General features: G+C 39.2%; 1 long non-coding RNA gene across 1 annotated transcript in view; it reads right to left on the reverse strand.

Moving 5' to 3' along the window:
* The window catches only part of LOC145545141 (uncharacterized), a 523,562-nt gene that overhangs the window by 93,391 nt on the left and 414,151 nt on the right, over positions 1-16,020 (reverse strand). Inside the window, exon 7 of the long non-coding RNA XR_014081900.1 lies at positions 15,780-15,911. This is a non-coding gene — a long non-coding RNA (uncharacterized LOC145545141). The remainder of the gene's footprint in view (positions 1-15,779; positions 15,912-16,020) is intronic.

Genomic DNA, 16,020 nt, shown 5'->3' on the forward strand with positions numbered 1-16,020 from the left:
CCTCCTGACTTCTGTTAACTTTACCACCAAAATGAATCAGACTGGCAACTTGGTTTTCATCTTTCACTCATCTTTCCTTCTCATCTTGGCATCCAAAGACTCTGTTCTGCTTCCACTGGGGCTCTCTATTGTTTTAGCTGAGTGACCTTGGATAAGTAATTTAAGGCCCTCTTTGGGCCTCAGATTCCTAACCTGTAAGAAGAGGTGTATCGGTGAAATACACCATACATCGTACTTTGAGCTGTTCAGAATACAAGACTGGAATTTATTTACAATCATTTTCTTATTAGATTTGGGTATTCAAGCCCTTCCAGAAACTTGCAAAACTAGCTGGTGGCTTGAGTACGATGGGTTGCTGAAAAGTTGTAAATTAATCAGTTGCTAATTTCACAAATTTTTTTCGGGGGGGTTCATTAAAACTCTTTAAACACCACTACAACCAATGTAATTATTGTCTTCTTTTTGTCTTTTATTTCTGTCTTCTTTTCTAAAGGCTCATCATCATATCTGGTTAGAGGATAGAGTTCAAAACTTTATCAGATTCTTGTTGGCAAATTAACACAATTCCAACTTCCTGTATGTCACATTTGGCCACAAATGATCTTTTCACTTTCTCTCCAATAACCTCCTTTTCACATGCTTTTCTTTTACTACATGAATATTTTGCAGTTCCCTAATCTATAAGTGGGCTCTCCTAGAGGCGCTACTGGTAAAGAGCCCACCTGCTAACACAGGAGATGCAAGAGACGCAGATTCGATCCCTGGTCAGGAAGATCCTCTGGAGGAGGAAATGGCAACCCACTCCAGTTTTCCTGTCTAGAGAAACCCATGGACAGAGGAGCCCAGTGGGCCACAAAGAGCTGGACACGATTGAAACGATTAGCATGCAATCTATATGTTGGACTTTCTTACCTCTTGCCTTTGCTTACACTGATCACTTTACTTGGAACTCATTTATTTACTTAATCATTAAACAAATGTTTATTGGACATCTGATATGTGCCAAGCACAGGTAGCAAGGGAGAAACAATAGTATCCAGCACATATCTGGTTATGTGCTGCTCTCATTAGGTTTATGATCTAGTGAGGAAAACAAACAGAGAATAAGTAAGTATACAAATAAAGGGAATAGTTACTGAAATCATGGTAAATGTAGTGAAGGAGACAAATAGCTTGAAATAGAGAATATTCTGGGGGTGAACGTGGGAGAAACAGTACAGATAAAATGGCAAGTGGATACATAAAGGATGAGGAGTTTGTCGATTTCAAGGTAAAGGAAGAGTTTTAGGACAGGAGGAACATGTGCAAAAACTAAAAGGAAAGAGATTGGCCTAGTCTAAGAACTGACAGAAAACAAATAAGGCTGATGTGTGGTGAGTGATGGGGAGAGCGGTGTAAAATGAGGCTACAGTAGGTGTGAGGTTGTGTGCGAGAACTGAAGCAGGGAGACCAGTTTAAAGGACTATAGCAGTAGAACAGAAGAGAGGGAGACGACTAAGGTGGTGGCTACAGAGGTGGAGAGAAGTAGAATAATTCAGTATGTACTTTGAAAGAAAACAATAAATCAAAGAACTTGCTAATATATACAGGGAGTGATAAAAAGAGAGGCATACAAGATGACTTAGATTTCTAATCTGAGGAATCAGACCTAAGGTAATGATGCAAGGAGTAATAAAAATGAGACATAATACAGATACATTAAATCTTGAACTTCATGGAAATAAATTTGAAAATTGAAAAAACACAAATTATCAAAATGGACTGGAGAGGATCAAAAAATCTGACTAAAAACCATAAGTAAAAGCATAAGTATTTATATATCTTACTCCAGCCCATATTTCAAAGTTTTTTAAGCTACTCTTTTCAAATCTCCAATGAATATAATTTATTTATAAATACCATCCTAAAAATAGTAGAAGAGGAGAAACTACACAACTTATGAGATTGGTATAAATCTGAGACAAAATTGGGTAAGTACTATGTAAGAAAAGATTATTATAGGCCCGCTTCACGTATAAACACAGAAAATATCCTGAATAAATTAGAAGGAAACTGAACTCAGTAATGAATTAAAAATTCATTATGAACAAGAGTGTTTCATTTGTGTATGTTTAGATGGTTAACATTAGTATGTCCTTTAATGCAATTTTCTATATGAAGTAAATTAAAGGAGAAAAACCATATGGATCATTTCAATGAATGCAGAAAAAGCATTCAGTAAAGCCCAATGCCTACATGTTAAAAAATAAAACAGGATGCTGCCTCCACTCTTGTCCCAGCCAGTATTCTATTCTCAACCTGTAACTAATGTGTTTAGTATAGAAGTCATTAAGATTATGTCATTCCCTTGCTCAGAACCCTTTGTTTCTTATCATCTTTAGAAAAAATCCTCAAGATTCTTGTTATGACTCAAGAGGCCCTGCAGGGTACGGCCTCTGTCTGCCTTTTCACCCTCATTTTAAGCTAATATGTCTCACTTCAGGACATTTGCACTTATGATTTTCTCTGCATAGAATATTTTTTCTTATCTGGTTATCTGCATGATTTGTGCCCTGTTTTTGTTCAGGTCTCTGCTCATATGTTAACCCTTCAAAGAGATCTTTTAGGACATTTTATATGAATTAACTATTACCCCCACCATCTCCCCAATCCTTCTCCTTATGCTTTTGGGGGAGGGAAGGGATAACATTTATTACCTGATATTTTATTATATGTTTATTTGTTCTCTCTTCTTTTCATAAGATCCATGAGGATGGGTACCTTCTTCCTCCCCACCCCTCAACTATTTTATTCTAATGCACTCAGTACCATATCTGATACCTGGTAGGGTCTCAAAAAGTACTTAGTGAATGAATGATAGATGCATGAATATTCTATTTCTAGGTTGAGTTGCTGTGAAGATTGAACAAGATAATATACAGTAAGTGTTCAAAGAAAGTTGCTTTTATAAAAAGTCTAAGACTATAAGGAATTTTAAAATATTGCTTAGGGTCAACCCTATATTTATATTATACATGTATAATACATCTATAACATGAGACTGATCCTTAAATTTTTAAGACATCTTTATAACGGAGTTAACCTATTTTGATTTTCTAACCCATTAAATTTAAAAGAATTTTTAAATCTTATGAACTTATTTCTTTAAAATAAAATGTTAAGTCTTATGATGAAAAGTATAATATCAGGATAAAAAGTAAGCTGCTAGTATAATAACTGGTATAATCATACTGGTACTTAAAAATTATATTGGTATTTTTTAAACAATTAGAAAATCATGGTCCTGAATTTTTAAATTATCCTAGAGATTAAAAAAATCTTAGGATAGACTTTCTTATTTTTCTATCCTAATTTATCATAAAGTGTTTTATTAGACTTATGAGGCTATACGAATACACTTTGATTCCTCAAGGCATTTATAACCTAAGAGGTAAGACATGTCAATATAATGTAGGGTAGAAAATCATATATACCCTAAGTGGTTAAAATGCTCTGGTTCAGACTGGATAGAGATATTTCCTGTTGGAAGGATGGAGGTGGGGTGTCACTATAGTCACTTGCAAGAGGAATCAACTGGAGTTAATATAAGACAAATAACTATGGGATATAAGGGAAGGAATAACTATATAGTGCTATTCCTTTCAACCAATCATTGCAGATTTTGAGTAAGAACCACCCTATCCAACCTCTCTGAAATTGTTGGTAAAGTTAAAAAAAGTGGGGCTAAAAACATGCAGGCTGCCCGGGAATGCTAGCACATAGGCATGAAGCTCTTTTAGAAACTAGAACAAACCAAAACTCATTGGTGAAAATCCCGTGAAAATTTCCAGCTTAATGACTTCATAGAACACATACAAAGAGAAGTCTAAGAATTTCAAATGAAGTTTATGCATAATCACAGTGAGCGGTTCTGTGTTCTGGCTACAGACTCTATCACCATTAATGAATTATTTCATTTGATTAAATAACTTCTTAAAGGGCACCATGAAAGTTGGCAATAGAGTCAAAATTAGAAAGAGCTCTGGGTTCTTGGAGAAGGCAATGGCACCCCACTCCAGTACTCTTGCCTGGGAAACCCCATGGATAGAGGAGCCTGGTAGGCTGCAGCCCATGGGGTCATGAAGAGTCGGACACAACTGAGTGACTTCACTTTCACTTTTCACTTTAACGCACTGGAGAAGGAAATGGCAACCCACTCCAGTATTCTTGCCTGGAGAATCCCAGGGATGGGGGAGCCTGGTGGACTGCTGTCTATGGGGTCACACAGAGTGGGACACGACTGATGCGACTTAGTAGCAGTAGCAGCAGCTGGGTTCTTAGTCCAACATTTAGACTTATAGTTGGTCAAGGTTTCTTTGCAAACAGTGCTACTAATGAAGTTGATTTTCCAAATTTTAAAACAAACCAGCTTAGGTAGTCTCAGACCATGATTAATAACAGCTACCATTTACTAACAGGCACTATTAAGCACTACACAAATACTATTTTTAACCCTTACAATAATGCGAGGTACGTATTGATTGTTTTTTGCCTTAGAACCTAACCTACTGGGTCTTTAGGCTATATAATGCCAGGGACCGTGCTGTCCACCCGGGTCTACTCACACCTGGGTGGGTTTCCAACACAGCTTTCTCTCCCTGTATTCTAAACAAGAAAAGAGAGCAGTGCTCTTCCATGTAATTCTCAGCCAAAAAATAGAGGCGATGCCCATTGGTATTGATAGTTAGAACTAATATTCACTGGGTGTCTGCTATGTATCAATGATGCTCCAAAGATATTTTATTTATTTAATCTTTACAGGAACTTCATGTAGTAGATGCTATTTTTTCCCTCTCCTTTTCACATGAGAACACTGAAGTACAGAGAGGTCTAGTAAGTGGACCAAGATCATACATCTGGTAAGGCAGAGTTCATTTGAATTCAACAACCTGGTTCCTGAGACTGGGCTATGAATAACTCTGCTCTATTTCTCTTGTCAAGAGAACTTTAGGTGAAGGTAATGAGGTTCCTCTAGAATAAATATTTATTAAGGAGCCCAGATGCTTCTCACTCTGACAACTTAGTGCCTGATGCATGCAGAAGTTTTACTTCCTCTTCCTTCCTGTCCTCTTCCTTCCATCCCTTCCCCTTTCTTTCCTTTCCTGCATTGTTTAATTTCTTTCTCAAATTTATTAATAACAATTATGTAAATAACGTACCAATACTTCCTCATACATACTCATTATTACAAAGTACCTAAAGAGTTAATGTTTCCTCTACCTCCCCTCTGTCTCATTCTAATATAACTTGCATTTTGCAAAGTCCCAGTCCATCTTGGGGCTCTTTCCATGTTGGTATATATTAATTTTCTTCATTCCTTTTAATTACTGTGAATATTCAAATATATATACCATAATTCATTCAAATATATATAATTTTACATAACTATACACATTTAAACATATTTATATAATTATGTATGTACTTTATTATATAAAGTACAAAATTTTAATGTATAAGTATATTCTATTATATATTTATTTACTTAACTTTTTTAAACTCATAGTATCTTTTATATTTTCTATTATTTTTAGATTTCATGCTTGCTATTTCAGAGAATGTAGAAATAAATATACATGTAAAACTTTTATGTATGTGCATGAATTGTTCTTTTGAATAGATACTTGGTGGTAGAATTGCTGGGTCCAAGAATGCAAATGCAAATTTTAACGAAACCACTAATCATCCAGCAAATAGGCAGTAGCAATTTAAAGTACACTAACTGTATCTGAATGTCTATTTCCCCATATGCCAATCCTTGATATCTACTTTTTAATTTTACTCCTATGATGACCCAGATCCAACATCCGTTGATTATAAAAAGAGCAAGAGAATTCCAGAAAAACATCTGCTTCATTGACTATGCTAAAGCCTTTGACTGTGTGGATCACAACAAACTGTGAGAAATTCTTAAAGAGATGGGAATACCAGACCACCTTACCTGCCTCCTGAGAGAGCTGTAGGCAGGTCAAGAAGCAACAGTTAGAATAAGACATGGAACAACGGATTGGTTCCAAATTGGGAAAGGAGTACATCAAGGCTGTATATTGTCATTCTGCTTATTTAACTTATATGCAGGGTACATCATGTGAAATGCACAAGCTAGAATCAAGATTGCAGGGAGAAATATCAATAACCTCAGATATGTAGATGACATCACCCTTATGCAAAAAGCAAAGAAGAACTAAATAGCCTCTTGATGAAAGTGAAAGAGGAGAGTGAAAAAGCTGGCTTAAAACTCAACATTCAAAAAACTAAGATCACGGTATCCGGTTCCATCACTTCATGGCACATAGATGGGGAAACAATGGGAACAGTGACAAACTTTATTTTCTTGGGCTCCAAAATCACTGCAGATGGCGACTGCAGCCATGAAATTAAAAGGCGCTTGCTCCTTGGAAGAAAAGTTATGACAAACCTAGACAGCGTATTAAAAAGCATGGACATTACTTTGCAAACAAAGGTCTGTCTAGTCAAAGCTATGGTTTTTCCAGTAGTCATGTATGGATGTTAGAGTTGGACCATAAAGAAGGCTGAGTGCCAAAGAATTGATGCTTTGTTGGAGAAGACTCTTGAGCGTCCCTTGCACTGCAAGATCAAATCAGTCAATCCTAAAGGAAATCAATCCTGAATATTCATTGGAAGGACTGATGCTGAAGCTCCAATACTTTGGCCACCTGATGCGAAGAACTGACTCATTGGAAAAGACCCTGATGCTGGAAAGATTGAAGGCAGGAGGAGAGGGGGATGACAGAGGGCGAGATGGCTGGATGGCATCACAGACTCAATGGACATGAGTTTGAGCAAACTCCAGGAGACAGTGAAGAATAGCAAAGCCTGGTGTGCTACAGTCCCTGGGGTCGCAAAGAGGTGGACATGACTGAGTGACTGAACAACAACTATGATGACCATTAATACATAATCTATACATGATTTTATCAAGCTGAATATCTTTTCAGATGTTATTGGCTACTTCTTTTTCTAGCTATGCATCTTTGCATCTTTTTTCTATTTCCTATTTGTGTACTTTTTTAAACTTATAGAATCTTTTATATTTTCTAAATATTAAATGTGTATTTATTAACACATTGGCAGCATTCTCCCTATCAATGGTTGGTCTTTTAATGTTTTCAGCTTTCTTGAGGTATATATGACAACTAAAATCACAAAATATTTAAAGTGTATTTTAATTTTTTATATACATCAACACACATTTTTCTTATTTTTTGTACATCAATTTTTATAGGGTCAAATCTAACAACATTTTCTTTTAAAATGCTGGAGTTGTTTGTTGCTTAGAAGAACCTTCACTTTCCCCAATCATTTGTTTTTTAAGAAATTCCAACATTTTCTTTAATATTTTATAATTCAGTTTCTTTTTCCCATTTAGAGATAGATTTTTCTTTTTTTAATGAGGTCAAGAACAATCTCATGAAGCCATATAGTCTGCTAGAAACCAATGCAAACATTCCCTTCCTGACCTCAGCACTTAGAAGTACAGTACATGATAGAGCTGACGATCAACTTACGTGCTCATGGGAGTCTTTCCTCTGCTGCAGGCACAGATTTTAGTTCTTCTAAAATCAACAAGTAAAATATAGCAGTATGTGGATTGCTTTTTCTCACGTTATTTGAGCACTACAGTGTGCCAATGACTGCTTTTTGGAATTGGCCAGAAATACTTTCCCGTAGAGATTGTTCTCTTTTGATCTGGGAGCTGTGGGAAGGATCATGTCTCAGGGTGGCTGTCACAGTTAAACTGATTTGAGGATGGGTTCGTAGAAAGGACTTGATTAACGAGTTCAAGGGGAAAATGGGCCCAGGTCACCAGGCTGGTAGAGGATTTACACAGACAGTTAGCACTGAAAGGAATCTTCTATAGTTGGCTCAACACCTGTAATTCCACGTCTGTATATCTATAATCACAAATGTGGAAAGTGAGGTGAGAAAGCATCATTTATCTAAGGTCACCCAGAGAGAAGGTCAATGAGTAAACTAGCATCATACAGAAGATGTGAAAAACAGCTTTGTTAGTAACAAACTCTGTAGCTGGCTATGCTGACCTTTCAGCATTTCTGACAGTTGGAAAATATTCCAACATTTGAGGTTGTTTAGAATCCCATCCCAAAATATGAAAGCATAAATATAACCCTGCAAATGTCCCCTCCTACTCATTCTGTCATTAAAAAAAAATCCTTACATTCCCCACACCATAAGGGACCACAGATATCTGAGTTTTTATCTTACATTAAAATTGTATATTGCTTTTTCTCATTTTCAAAGTACTTTCCCTGAATGATTGCATTTGATTCTCATTTCAACCTGCCTCAATGAAATAGAATAAATTAAATTTTATACATACATAACATCCCTGTGGTTTTTGGTATTAGATCATTTTGGTACTAAGATCATTATATAGAACTGTTTTTTCCACTGTCCCAACCTTAGACTTTTAATGATGTAGCATTTTCCTTCTTGGGCCTCCTTTGTGGCTCAGTGGTGAAGAATCTGCCTGTCAATGCAGGAGACTTGGGTTCTATCCCTGGGTAGGGAAGATCCCCTGGAGAAGAAGTGGCAACCCATTGCAGTATTCTTGCCTGAGAAATCCCGTGGACAGAGGAGCCTGGTGGGCTACAGTACATAGGGTCACAGCAGAGTCAGACACAACTTAGTGACATAACAACAATTTTCTTTCTAAGGACAGTTCTTTGGTTCTCTCAGTAAAACCCTAAGGCAGTGCCTGCCCACACTGCAGAAAATCAGCAAACTTTAAAACATTTTGTTTGCCCTTTTATGTGTTTAGTTATTCATTTATGAATAGTGATATTTTTACAAGAGGATATACTATAAGAAGGGCCTCCTAGGTGGCACTAGTGATAAAGAACCTGCCTGCCAATGCAGGAGACATAAGAGACGCAGGTTCAGTCCTTGGGTCGGGAAGATCCCCTGGAGAAGGAAATGGCATCCCACTCCAGTATTCTTGCCTGGAGAATTCCCTGGACAGAGGAATCTGGCGGGCTACAGTCCATTGGGTCACAAATAGTTGGATGTGACTGAAGTGACTTAGCATGCAAACACACTATAAGAAATTACTGTGAACCCAACCCCTGAGCACTCAGTTCTCCTCTCATAGGGCTGATCCTCAACAATCTAGCAGTTGATTTAGAACTAGTATGTGGCTGGCTATTTTCCAGCCCCACAATCCAGAAAACTGTCAGCATCTCTGAACCTGGAAGCCCCACTCTGGCCTCTGAGAGCTATATTTAAGTGAGAGTTTTTCAAACTGAAAAAAATCACACCCACAATAAGAACCATATTTAAATAATACACACATTTCAAGAAACAGTACTTACTCTTGCTACATAAGCTATATCCTAATATTTCCAGTTCTGTTTCATTTTTAACAACCCACTAAACATGTACACAAACATTTTATCTCCTCAACTTAATCTGACTAAATATTCCTTATTTTTCTTGTGGTAAAATTTATAGAGACTTTGATTAACAGGGGATTGGATATTCAAGTTTGCCAGAAATCCCCTGCCACCTTGCTCCTGCCCCTCCATTATGATAAAGTAATTTAATAAAAGAGCAAAAACCCAGGGGCTTAGAAGAGAAAATAGCAACAGCATTCTGAAAGCAGGACAGTAGATGGGCAAATGATAACATATTCAACTGAAGCCTTTCCCTGGGAACAGAAAGCTGAAATGTTTCCGCCTGCAGAACTTCAGAAAGGCTCTGGAGGTCCCAGCTCCCCCTGAAAGAAGTGCTAAAATCTAACCTGAGCTCCTTCCACCAAGAAGCAGCCTTTGCCAAGAGTATGTGACTTTTCCATCTAGGAGTTTTCTACCCGGGTCAGCGGAGGGACGTTGAGTGGATTAGACTTTGCTGTAGCAATGTCCAAAGAACCTCCCTGACTTGTGCTCCACTTCTCGCTCCCATCTCTGTCACAGTCCACGGAGCCCGGGGTCTCTCCATGGGCTCTGTAGAGCTCCGTCTCTCCCAGCTTTGTGCCTTTATCCACAAAGGATACCTTTTGGCCACTGTTTCCTCTGCCATGCTTCCTCAGTAACCCCCTCCACCCACTTTCTCTCTCAGAAATGGGTAGATAGCTTTTATTAGCTCACAGCTCTTTTTTGCTTTGTGCTTTAGTTGGGAAGGTCCCCAGGAGGAGGAAATGGCAACCCACTCCAGTATCCTTGCCTGGAAAATCTCATGGATAGAGGAGCCTGGTGGGCTGCAGCCCATGGGGTTGCAAAGAGTCGGGCACGACTTAGCGACTAACACTTACCTAGGAAAAAAAGGCTTTGTTGTTATTAATATTATCAGTTTTTCCTTTAGTGAGGGTTTAAAAAGGAGATCAGGTAGGATGTGCTCATACTGAACAGAAACGCAGATTAATTTTCCTTTGGTTGATATCTGTATGCCTACATGAATACAGATAACACACAAGCAAGTTACACAGCACAATAGTAACGCATTCCTTGACCTGAGAGTTAGCACAGGGACATTCCTAACGCAGCTCCCTGACACCCTCAGTTGCATCTCCCTCCCCCATCCCAGAGAGAATCACTCTTCTAGACTGTATGTTTACTGTGCTTTTGCGTTCTTTTATGGTTTCATCACATCTGTATACATTATTTTGCTAGTTTGGAGGCTTCATAAACATGGGATTGCATGTAGTCTCCTGAGACTATTTTTCCTTTACCATTTTGTCTCTAAAAATATTTCTTTGTTGATGTGAGTACTTGTATTATTTTATTTTCACTGTCTTGTGTGAATATGCTGCCACTTATTTATTCATTTCCCTGATAGTGGGTCATTCCAACTGTTTCTTTTTTGCCTTTTTTTGCTTTTCCTTATGTTTTTATTAATGAACAATGCTTCTATGTTTATTTTTTTACATGCTTTCTGATACAGATAAGCAAGAATTCCTGTGGCTTAGATATGGAATTATTGAGTTATAGGATATGCACATTTACAGCCTTTACAGGATAATGCTAAATTGCTTTCCAAAGATCTTTCGCCAGTTGACACTTCTAAAAACAAAGAGTTCTCATGCTTGCACATTCTTGATAAAAGATTGTATTGTCAGACTTGAAAACTTTTTCCTATCCTACTGGGTATAAAATGATCTCCCTGGTGGGCCAGTGAGATCTGGACCTTTGCAATGCAAAGAATCTGCCTTGCAATGCAGGGGACACTTGTTTGATCCCTGGTCCAGAAACATCCCACCTTCCACGGGGCAACTAAGCTCAGGAGCTGCAACTACTCTGTTTGCCTAGAGCCCGTGCTCCGCAACAAGAAAAGCCACCACAATGTGAAGCCTGTGTGCCTCAATTAGAGAGTAGCCACTGCTCACTGCAACTAAAGAAAGCCCACTCACACCAATCAAGACCCAGTGTGGCCAAAAGTAAATAAATTAATAAATTAATTAAAAAATGATTTCCCATTGTGGTGTTAAAATTTTAACATTATTTTAACATAACGAGACATTCTGCATTGTATATTGTATAATACAGAAAAGTGTATTATATAATACAGAAAAGCACAGATAATAACTATACAGATAAATGTTCACAGAATGAACCTGTAGATGAAGAAACAGAGAAATAAAAAAGCACCCCAGTGACTTCCTTACCTATGTTCCTTTCAACTCACTTTCAACTCACCTCACTCCTGCAGAACCCTAAAGAATCACTATCCCAACTTCTAACAGCATCAATTAGTTTATGTATGTACATGTCGGTCTGCAATGCAGGAGACCCTGGTTCGATTTTCTGGGTCAGGAAGTTTCCCTGGAGAAGGGAGAGGCTACCCACCCCAGTATTCATGGGCTTTCCTGGTGGCTCAGATAGTAAAGAATCTGCCTGCAATGCGGGAGACCTGGGTTTGATTCCTGGGTTGGGAAGATCCCCTGGAGGAGAACATGCAATCCACTCCAGTATTCTTGTCTGGAGAATCCCCATGGACAGAGAAGCCTGGTGAGCTACAGTCCATGGGGTCACAAAGGGTCAGACACGACTGAGCGACTAAGCACATGTGCATCTTTGTGTCCATCTGTGTGCCTCAGTGTTGTGATTTTTGAGATTCATGCATATTGTGCATGAGGTATTAATTTTGTGTTCCCAGCAAGCTCACTGTAACTTCACCCCATCCTCTCTTTTTGTTCTGACTCAACATATTTGGGACACAGAGGTTTAAAATTGCTGCCCTAAGCAGCTTAGAGACCTAAGTTCTGTTGTACGTCCAGAGGGAAAACACAGAGTGGGAGATGAGGGATGTATCAAAGGACATCAGAAGCCACAAAGACAACAAACCAGAATAAGAAGGAACAGGACAAAAAGTCCAAGGACAACTTTCAGCGGCTGGGGAGCCTCTGAGTCTCCCCGCCATGTTAGTGGCCAGCTTTTGTTCTAAGTAGACCTTACATTCATTCACCGTGTAATGTGCTGAGGGTTGAGTAGGACACAGACCTTGCCTTCAGGAAACTCAGACTATGGGGGAAAGGACTGGTGCAGAGACAAACAAATAACTGCAATACAAAGTGACAGGACCTAAGCTGGGAAGGGCAGGGCCTAGAGGGAATTACGAGAGATGACTCTGCTCCAGAGGGAGGGGTGCAGGAAAAACTGATCCAACAAAAAGCCTCTGGCCTTAGTTTTTAAAGGACAAGGAGGAGTTTGCTAAGTAAAAGAAGTATAAAGACAGAAGAGATTCCAGACATGGGGAATAACATGCGAAGGGGTGAGGTCTAAGAAAGGAGAGTTTAATTATGGAATCTGAAAGTCTTTATCACTGAATATGCAGCAGAGTACATATGCAGGCTAAGCTATGGTTTTTCCAGTAGTCATGTACGGATATGAGAGCTGGCCAATAAAAAAGGCCTAATGCTGAGGAATTGATGCCTTCGAACTGTAGTATTGGTGAAGACTCTTGAGAGAGTCCCTTGGACTGCAAGGAGATCAAATCAGTCAATCCTAAAGGAAATCAACCCTGAACATTCATTGAAAGGACTGATGCTGAAATTGTAGCTCCAATACTTTGGCCACCTGATGGGAAGAGCCAACTCATTGGAAAAGACCCTGATGCAGGAAAAGACTGAAGGTAGGAGGAGAAGGAGATGACAGAAGACGAGATGGTTGGATGACATCACTGACTCAATGGACATGAGTTTAAGCAAACTCTAGGAAATGGTGATGGACAGGGAAGCCTGGCAGGCTGGTCTGTGGGGTTGCAAAGAGTTGGACACAACTGAGTGATTGAACAGCAGGCACTGAATATTGAAGACTTATGAAGAATTTTGATCATAAAGCCCCATGTACACCATGGTAAGGATTTAGGACTTGTCTATTAAACCACTAAAGTATTTTGTATAGGGTATAACAACACTGAATCAGTATTTTGGAGGAAGTGAGGAGAACTGGTTCACAAGTAGTAGACTGACCAGAGGGGAACTAGTCTGATTTGTAGAAAATTTCTTGCTTACTCCATCCTTTCTCTGTTCTATTGTCCACCTGCTTCATGCTCTTTACCTAAGTGTCGTTCCCACTGGGTACTTTTACTTGAAAGTGGAAAGTCGTTCTTATGACTTGGGTAATGGAGGTGAAGGAAAGAGAATGAATTCAGTTTAAGGGCTCAATGGGAAGGTTGGGCTTGGGATGTAGGTTGGATTACTAAAGAGGGATGGAGTCCTCTGGGGTGGCAAAATGGTGAAGAAACTTTTTTTAAGGATAAGTCAGTGCCTTGGGAAGTGAGATCAACTCTATGGAAGAACTGGGTTGAAGAGGAGGAAATACTGTGAGTTCAGTGTGAGAACCCTCCATAAACGTATGGGGTTGACCAGCAGGAAATTGACAGTGATGCGATAGCCATGATAGTAGATGTCATAACCTATAAACACATAACTTATACACACAAGCTTGAAGAAAGGTGGCTTTCTGCAAAAAGGGGGAGGAAAAGAGGCTGGAAGTGACACTGGGTGGCTAAGAGAATGACAGTATTGTTCTAAGTTCCATGGCCCTGGTGTGTAGGGGGATGGCTTATCTCCATAGAAGAGTTTCAAGGAGAGCAGTTCCATTGTGGGAAAGACAGGTGCCATTAAGGGAAAGATGGGGAAAATGAAGGAAAACACTTTTTTAAAAGAACTATTTTTTCTTTTTCTTCATTGTGATGGTTAATTTTGTGTGTCAGCAGGAGACTGTTTTTGGATGAGATTAACATTTAAATTGGTGAGTGATGAATAAGCAAATTGCTTCTATGATGGGAGTGGGTCTCATCCAATCAGTTCAAGGCTTGAATAGAACAAAAAACCCAGCCTCTTCGAGAGCAAGAGTGAATCCTCCTGCAGATGGCTTTGGATGTCTTATACCACTGGTTTCCTGAGTCTCCTGCCTGTCAACCCAGACTGCAGATTCTGGGCTCATCAGACTCCATCAATGCATGAGCCAACCCCTTAAAATAAACCTCTTTGTCTACACATCCTATTGGTTCTCTTTCTCTGGAGAACTCTTAACTACTACATTTATCTTTCAGATTTTTCTTGTGTAGTATTTCACACAACGTCAATCTATGGAGAGATGGGGGATTTGGCAGTTTGTTTACAAGCAGCAAAGGTTGCAGAGAGCAGAAGGCAAGCATTTTGGAGGGAATACAACCATGGATGGTCAATTAAGTCTTTGAAATAAGTGACAATGCATAGAAACTAGGAAGTTTGTGTGATGAGAAGCTGCATGATATTAAACTAAATTACTCTTCTTCCCACTAGAAACTGCAAACCCCAGGAGAGCTTGGAAAAATTCCAAAGACTGTGTAATTGAGATGCTGCTTTTACCCTTAGGAAAGAACCCCTATTGTCCTCCTTAGATCACTTCCAAAAGCCACTGGGCTGAGACCTCCTCACTCAGCACTGGGACTGTGGTACCTCAGGGCCTGGGTCTTCAAAGACCTTTGACTCCTCCTTTCCTTCTCTGAACAGCAGGTTCAGCTGTGTTAATCTCTGTGATATTGTGGCATAGAAGTTTGCACGCTTCCTGAACATAACACTCAAGCTGTGTGTGTTCCCACTTAAATCTCTCAGGTAGAGGAAGCCACCGTGTGGGGTCCAAATTTTACGGCCACAGGAGACAACTGTCCCTTTCCTAATCGGCCTGCAGCAAGGCTGCGACCACCATCTCCTCTTCTGCCAGAACTCATCTATCTGGGAGATGTGGCTCACTGTGACTGAGCCTTCCCACTGGTAATGAGATGAATTGTCTTCAGGATGTCTAAAGGACTCTGCTAAAATCCCCTGATTTTTCCTGCATAGTCTTAGTACGGTACCTGGATTTTCCACCATTAGGGATCACTTTAAAATGACAACAACAACAACAAAAACCTCCTTCTTGGTCTCTGTTCCCGAAGCCTATGATATCAGGAGGGGAGCCAGGAATGAAGGATGATGTTTGATTACACCTAATTATCTTATTTTCACCTAAGGCCCACTCAGAGAAAGGAAACATTACTTGCCTCAATTGTTCAGCCTTTTCTTTGTTAAAAAGTTAAGTAATGCTTAGTAACAAAGAGGATGTTTTATCTAGGTGCTTCTGGTATTAACAATTCACCTATTATTCATATTCTTATAATGATACATTTTATCAATAAAACTTTGCAAATATGCAAGTGTACAGTACCATCAGCAATATTGCATAAAACCTTCTTTATATGAAGATAATGCAGTTCATATACTTGATGGGACTTACAGTTTGAGAAGACTCACGTGACCATCTCCCCACTTGCATACACTGACGTTCATCTCCATCATCATCACCTCAGTGTCCTTCCTGTTGATTCGATGCTGGGCCATCAACTTCAGGGCCGAGAGGTGGAGGTTACTATTAAAATGCAAAAGATGAATAATCAAGTCATTATGAACTACTGAAACCTTAGAAGGAATTATATTTATCAAATTTGATCAGGAAAGCAGCCAGGAGTCTGAGGGAC

Source organism: Giraffa tippelskirchi, chromosome 4 (assembly GCF_054371585.1).
Source record: "Giraffa tippelskirchi isolate mGirTip1 chromosome 4, T2T-mGirTip1v1.2.pri, whole genome shotgun sequence".
Classification (NCBI taxonomy): Eukaryota; Metazoa; Chordata; class Mammalia; order Artiodactyla; family Giraffidae; genus Giraffa; species Giraffa tippelskirchi.